This window comes from Neomonachus schauinslandi, chromosome 9 (genome assembly GCF_002201575.2).
Source record: "Neomonachus schauinslandi chromosome 9, ASM220157v2, whole genome shotgun sequence".
Lineage (NCBI taxonomy): Eukaryota > Metazoa > Chordata > Mammalia > Carnivora > Phocidae > Neomonachus > Neomonachus schauinslandi.
The window spans coordinates 23,792,892-23,800,567 of NC_058411.1; positions in this window are offsets into that span (position 1 = coordinate 23,792,892).

A 7,676-nucleotide genomic window follows, 5' to 3' on the forward strand; every position below is an offset into this window, starting at 1 on the left:
TACCTCGACAGACGGGGTGAAGGCTTAAGACAGTGTCTGGAATATACAGGTGCACAATAAATGCTAGTTATGGTTATGACATCATCATCATCATTCCTATTCAGAGGTCCTCTTCCCTGATCCCCTTGCCCCGCTGGACCCCAGGAATTCATTCCTTCACTCAGCAGTCATCTGTTGCCTGCCCACTCTTGGGGTGGCCCTGGGCTGGAATAGGGGAGGCACCACACCATACAAGAGCTTGCAGACTAGCCAAGGGTTTCCCTCCTCTCACTGGGCTGACTGAGGATGGTTTGAGCCCAATCAGAATTAAAGTGCATTACAAAGCTGTATCATTATTCCACAGGACAGTATTTTGATAACTGCATCTCTCAACAAGAGCCAGCTCAGGTCACTCTATACAGAGCTGGCAATTAATCCTGTTGGGGGCCCCGCCAAACCTGTGGGTGGCCTGGCATAGGTTTTCTTCATCCCCATTCACCCCACAGCCTCTCTTCTCCCCTCTACTGGGATGGAGAAATGAAACACATGGACCAAGGTGGTCCTGGGCAGGGCAGACAACACTGGGCTAGAAGGCAAAGGACCCAGGCTGAGAGCTCATTGCCACTGCTCTGTGGCTGCATGGAAATCCCTCCAGGTCTCTGTCTGCTCATCTGTAAAATGGGTACAGCAATCTCCCCTACTTCCCTGCTGGGACATCCTGACGATTAAGAGAAGTATTAGGTAAGGAAGGGTTTTAACGTGCCCGAAGTGCAGTGTCCTTGTTACCAACGTTGCTTCTCAATACAGGGCAGGTGATGGCGGGCAGAAGTTGCAAACTGCATGCCCCATCCAGCCCGCAGCTGTGTTGTGCTTGGCCCATGCTGTGTGGCGTGTTTTTTTAATGTGGGTTTGTTGCCAGCATTTAAAAACCAGGAAATTTCACATAAAAATCCAGATTTCTGGCTTGTCCTGAAAAATCAAAAGACCCAGCCACAATTAACCACAGCTGAACAGCACTTGCCCCTTCAGCCAGGAGAGTGAGGGAGCTCTGTACACACACGTGTACACACACACACACACACACCACTCCCCACCCTCCCCCAGGAGCCTGGACCCCGTGTTGTGACTCCTGGCCCACTAGGAAGACGTTAAACTCTGAAGACCATCAGACCAGACACTAGTTTCGGCCCTGGCATTTGTTCACAGTGACCCCAAGAATTACTTCTCTGCTCTGAGCCTCAGTTTCCTCTTCTGTTAAATAAACAGTCATTTAACAAATATTTACTGAACGCCTATTCTAGGCCAGGTATTCAGCAAACAGGGTAGACAAAGCAGACACAAAGTAAACAAGTAAAAAATAAACAACATAATTTTCTGATGATGATCCGTGCTAAGAAAGAAGTAAAACATGGCGAGGTGCTAGAGAGTGGCTGGTAAGAGTTCGTTTGTAGGGACGCCCCTTAGCTAAGGCGGTCAGGCCTGACCCAAGAGCTGGGGCAAGTGATTGTAGGCACTGCCTGGGGCTGTTGGGGGCACTAAATGTGAGGCACTTCCTACCTGGCGAGGGTGCTGCTAGTTGGGCCCCATCCCCAGCTGGGTCTGGTTAGGAGGCCTAAGGGGGAGGAAGGGAGAGTGGGGGAAGGGCAGCTCCCAGGAGCAGGTGGGACCCAGGCCTCCCCACCCCCACGCACCAGCGCCTTGCTTCTAGCACGCTGCTTTCAAAGCGCAGGCAATTATCCCATCTATAAATACAGCCTGCAAGAGCCGAGAGCGGCAGAGACACAGGCAAGAGGAATTAACCCTTGAGTGGGCCTCCCCCAACTCTGCTCCCCCGACAGTTTTCCCCTCCCCCTTCCTGCCGCCGGCCCCGCCCCCTCCGCCCCAACCCCTTCCCACCAGCAGCTGAATCAATGTTTGACTTGGACAAACAGCTGCCCCCTGCAAGCGGGAAGGGATTCAGAGGCGGCAGTCTATTCCTTGGTGGTATTTATTCTAGAAGCGGGTAGCGGCTCCATGTCAGCTCTGCACCAACCCTCAGCTCCTGACCGAAGCCCAGGGGGCCACGTTGCAGGTCACCTTCAAAGGGCAGTTCTGTCTCCAGTCTCACTCACCCTGGAATGGGGAACCATGTGCCGCAAGCCTAGGATTGAGTTACACTGGAAAAAAAAGTCTTTGTTCTATTTGTCCGGTGTTACACCAGGCCCTACTAATGTCCCTTCTCCCGAGCTCCCGACTCACTAGCCTTCCCTGGGTTCTCAGAGCAATGACTTCCTCCCACCTTGGGGCACTTCTGTTCCCACTGCTGCAAAAAGCAGTCCCAGGGTGTTCACTGAACACCTCATCTTTCCACGAGGTACCCCAGACTATATCTAACCCCTTCATACGGCTTGATAGGACTTAGGAGTTTTTATTATCTGTCCCCTCCTCCCACACACTGCCCTGTGAGTTATGTGCCTCTTGATACTCACTATTGTATCCACACACCAAGCACAGCGCCCTAAACCCAGTTGGTACTCAAATATTGGTGAATGAGTGAACAGGTCAATGTGTGAACGTCCAGTCTCGTGTTAACACCACGAGATGTGGGGAGGACCGCAAAACTCCCCCAGAACCTAAGCACAGGGTGTCTAGAGTGGTGCCTCCTAGTTCAACACCGTCCCCAGCACTTTGACCAGCGCCTGCCGCATGCTTCGTACTCAGTGAATGTCTGCTGATTGAATTGAGTGAAGTTCCTGCCACGGAAAAGCTCCTATTTAGGTATTACCAGCCCAGTGAGAGGCTTTCCAACAACACTGCAGCACAGTTCAGAAAGGTTTTCTTCCCCAGCAAGTCTACCACAATAAACATTACAAAGCAAGCTGTAAAGCTGATATTAAAAAAAAATTAACCATTAGTAAGGAGGGAATCAATGAGTTATGATCTGTACATGCATTGTGGGTCCTAAGCAGTAAGTGGTGTGATAGGCAGACAGAGGGCTAGTACTGGCCAGAAGACTTTCCCAGTCAAGGTAGGACAAGACACAGGCTAGATGTGTAAGGTCAGGGGCAGGGAGGCTTCCCTCGTTAATTCACTCCACGAATCTTGAAAACAAAGTAACACTGGGAAAGCTCCAAGAGTGGAGCCTGTCCCACAGGAGCGCTCCATCAGACTTGATGGCTCTTAACTATTATTATGTGTGAAGCACCTGATGCAGGTCTGGACTGTGGGCATGCCATGGTGGAGAAGATCAGATCCCAGCTCTGCTGGAAATTTTATTCACACAGAAGGCCAAGTAAATAAACTGAGATAATTTCAGGAGAGGAGAAGCACTATGAAGGAAATAAAATCACTGGCAGAGGCCAACTTTAGCCAGGGTGGTCAGGAGAACCTCTGTGAGAAGGTGAAGTGACAGCAGAGTCAAGAATGAGCGAGTCACTGAAGGGGGGTTGGGCGGGGCACCGGACAGGGTGTTCTAGCACAAAGGACAGGCTGAGCTGCTCCTGCAAGGGCACTAGCTAGCTAGAACAGCGGGATGGAGTCCAGAAACACAAGAACCAGCATTGCTGGACTGGCAGTGAGCAGGACAGAAAGACTGATCCACAATCTCCTATAATTCCTGTTATGGATTGTTTGTACCCCCCAGCCGGTTACCAAAGAGGGGCTCCCTGTTTCCTGTGACAGGGCAAAGGCAGAAACAGCTAGGTAAAATTAAATAGCTTTCTTCATGGCAGGGGTTCTAAGAACGTTGAACTTGCTGATGACTCTTCAAGATGAGAACGCAGAATGCATTGTTGGCCAAGCTTAAGTGACAAGTGGGGGAGAAGTGTCTCACAGGACTGTGCTCCAAGGAAGTCATTTCTGGAAGAGTAACACCAGACACTAAAATCACCACTGTCCCAGCCCTCCTGGGAAAGACTAAGCTGCTTCATAGGTTTCTGAACCAAAATCTGATGCTCTCTGGGAGAGGTCAGACTGGGAACGCAATAAAGAATGTCCTCACGGTAGAAGCATCAGACCCAGCTCCTCAGGCCTGTCCTTCCAGCATCCCCCTGACTCTACACCTTTCACTGGACCCACTCACTCTCCCATAAAGAAAATCCCTCTGGTGCTCTAGGCCTGGGCAAGGTAACAGTCACAGGGCCTGGGTTCCTGCTTCCTTCCTGTGTTTACCTGGCTCCCTGCTGGCCACTGAATTTTGTTTTCTTTTATACACCCTGCACTCACCTCTGTGGCTTTTTCGGTCTTACACTCTCTTGCTCCTGCTGCCGCTGAACATCTTTGGTAGCCACTACCCAGACCAAACAGCCCTGATCCTTGAGACAAAACTCTGATGTGGGCACAGACGGCTGCCCCCTGTTGGAAGTAGGTGGTGGGTACTCAAACCTACCAATGGGACACTCACATCAATTACAGAGACACCAACCAGTCTCCCATGAGGTTCACTGTGGAAAGAGACCTACTTCCCCAGGGCAGAAAAATCATCAATCTTGGCTGAAAAATCCTAGCAAGCCTCGGTCAAGTTAAGGGCTAAGCTGTAGAACCCTGACTGCTTTAGTGTCACTCACCACAACCACCAAGCATGTTACTTTTCCCTTTACAATCTTGTGTTGATCAAGTGGTAAGTTAAAAAAAAATAAAGGATTTGCGCCCTTGCACAAGATGAAATAATAGGGCCTAGATTTACCCTCTTACCTTAAAGTTAGAAAACCAGACAAAACATAGGAACATTAGTTTTCAGAGATTAGGTAACAGCCAACACAGCACTGTGGTGATGGAGAAAAGAGAAACAAGCCAGATGAGCCCTCCTATGGCACCAGCTCACTACAGAGGCAATTTCCGACCACAGCAAAAGGAGAGGGTGTGCAAACAGAGCCCGGCAGGCTCTCTGGATGGAGGGGTCCCAAATCAACCCTTAACAACAGCTACCCAATGCCACCAGCTTCGTGGCTACTATTTACCCCATATTTCTCGAATGCGGATACATTGCACCAGCTAATCCATCCTTGTCCACTGGTGTACATCCCAAGTCCCCACAGATTAAAGCTTGCACCACTCCACCTACCTTCATTAACATGGTCCTCACTGCCCTCCAAGCAACAGCGACCCAGCTCCCACATGCTATCCTACCAGCTGCTCTCCCCCTGTGGGGCACCTGCACTCGGAGGTTGGCTTTGTTAGTGGGCTCTGGGAATCAACAACACCTGTGGAGAGGGAGGGACGGAAGCAGCAGGGGCGCTTCCACTGACCCTTGGAGGAGTATTGAAGCTGAGATAACACTTTCTGGGTGATCCTGTGTTGGGGTGAAGGGGCTAGAGCTTTGTATCCTGGCTTCCATCAGTCATTGGATGTAATCCGCTCCAGAAGTGACTGTGACCTTGAACTGGTGGCCCTTTGGAACCGAGGCAGTCCCAAAAGGGCTGACAGCTGAGGGCTCTCAGCTATGGCACTCCCAGCAGATGGGGAATTAGCCCTGCACTCCTGACGGAAGTTCTGAGTGGCACATCCAGTGTCCACTATCTCCTCCCAAAGAAGCTACCGGCACATAAGTCCTTGCTTCAAGCTTTACTCTCAGGGAAACAAAACCAAAAACAATTGGGACCAATTGGGATGCTTAGTTCACTCAAAAGGGAGGAGAGGTCCTCATAGTCCGCTAAATTGTTATTTAGGAAAAGAAGAAAAGGAGAGTTTCTCTAGGAGAAAAGGGAGTCTTTGTAGTCTCTGGAAATACCTGAATGAAGCCTTAGGAATTTTCTTCCCTCTCTCTTTTCTAGAAAGTCCTTTATTTCACCCAGCTTGAACCTACTATTGAAGGAGAACTTTCTGAACATCATTAGTCTCTGTGAACAAAGCTCTGCGCATTCAGCAGCTGAATTGCAAAGTTCTCATGGAAAGCTTGATACTAGGTATGAGAACAGAGCAAGGCTGGCTGGGTGCTCAGGCCCTAATCAAGGTCTAGGTTTGGAGCAGAGCCACACCCCAGAGAGCAAGTTCCACCCACCTGGGTCCAATATTTGCCTCCTCCATCTTCTTCTCTAAACACATCTTTCCAGGGCACCACCCACCTCAAGGCAGCACAAGAGAGTAGGGAGAAATCTCAGAGCGTTAAGCAGCTTAGAAACCAGGAGGCTACACCAAAAGTGCAAGGTACACCTAGGCAGAAATCAGGCTGATGTGCTGTGATAAATGATCCAGGGGGCAGGAGGAGGCACATTCTGCGGGCTGGCCTCACAGCATCATTCTTGCCAGAGCCCTGTGCCATCGGGCTGACTGTCAGCATCAGCCCCACACAGCAGCCTCAGCCAGAGCCTCCAGCAGCTGCAGGTCAGCACCTAAACGCATCCAGCCTCTACTTTCTCCCTTGCATGGACTCCAATCTGCCCTCCTTCCTCACTGAAGACACCATCTTTATTGAGGAACAGGAAAGTTGGGTACCATGAATGAGGCATGGTGTAAAAATCATTGCCATTAGCATCACACTGACCAAAGATCCAATCTCTGCTTTACCACTTACCATTCTTGGCCCTTGGGCAACTTCTTCTGCTACCTGACTTAGAGGATGGCCGTGAGGATTAAGTGAGAAAATATATTTGAAACTTGCCCAAAGTGCTTAATAACATCTATTTCCTACCTCTCCCACCATCAGATGATTTTGACTTCCCTAAACTGTGCAAAGAGCTACAGGGAAACAACACATGACTTTTATCAAAGGACTTACCATTTAAGAGCTCCACAAAGACAGGAAACACACCCCTTTTATCCACCATGTATACCCAGTGTCTAGCACAGTGCCTGGCATGCATACATACGTAGAAATATTTGTAGATTGAATAATGGATGAATCGTGTAAATCCGAATCTTAAAGTCTTCAGACCCCAAAAGAGCATCTACTCCAGGGATGGCAAATCATTGACTTGCTTGCCTACCCCAACTAATATATAGTTAATACGTAGAACACTGTGTTGAGAAGGATTCTGAGGCCCCATGTGTCCAGCAAGAGAGAGTGATGTAATCAATTAGCAATTTCTGCCCAAAGTATGAAAAGGAATAAAGCATCATGAGTGCCTATACTTACCCTTTTTGATTCAAACTAACACATCACTTTACTGATGAGGAAGTAGGGGATCAAAGATCACCCAGCCAGTTACGGTCAGCCTTGAGCACAAACTTCAACTCTGGATATGAGCAGAAGAGAAAACAAGGCTGGCAAAACCCTGATCTGGAGGATAATGGCAGTTAGTTGAGAACAGAGGCCAAGAGACTCCATCCAAGCAGCCTTTCCTTACAGCCACTGCCCCAAGATACACATTTCTCCTCAACCCCCATTAGCAGAGGTACAAGCAGTAATCCAGGAGAAATGCTGATAGATCACACAGACTGAGGAATTTCAATTAGGCCCAGAGACCAAACTCCCTGTTAATTCCCTTTTCACCATTCCCTCAGGCCACTTCAGTTCTGCGTGCGCCCCACCCCCCTTCACTTTGGGCATGTGGCTACCCTCCCACATCCTCAGCCTCCCAGATTCCTCAGTTGCAGCCCTCATTTAAGACAGATTTGTCTCATCCCTCAAGATCACTGCTTGGGAGAAGCAGAGAGAAGAGTAATTAGCAAATTCAGCATTCTGGTAACCCTTCTACAGGGAAGGATGATCATTTGTTAGCTTAAGTAAATCCCCATGCCTTGATTAGCTGCCTCACTTTGACAAAGAAATGAGAACGCGC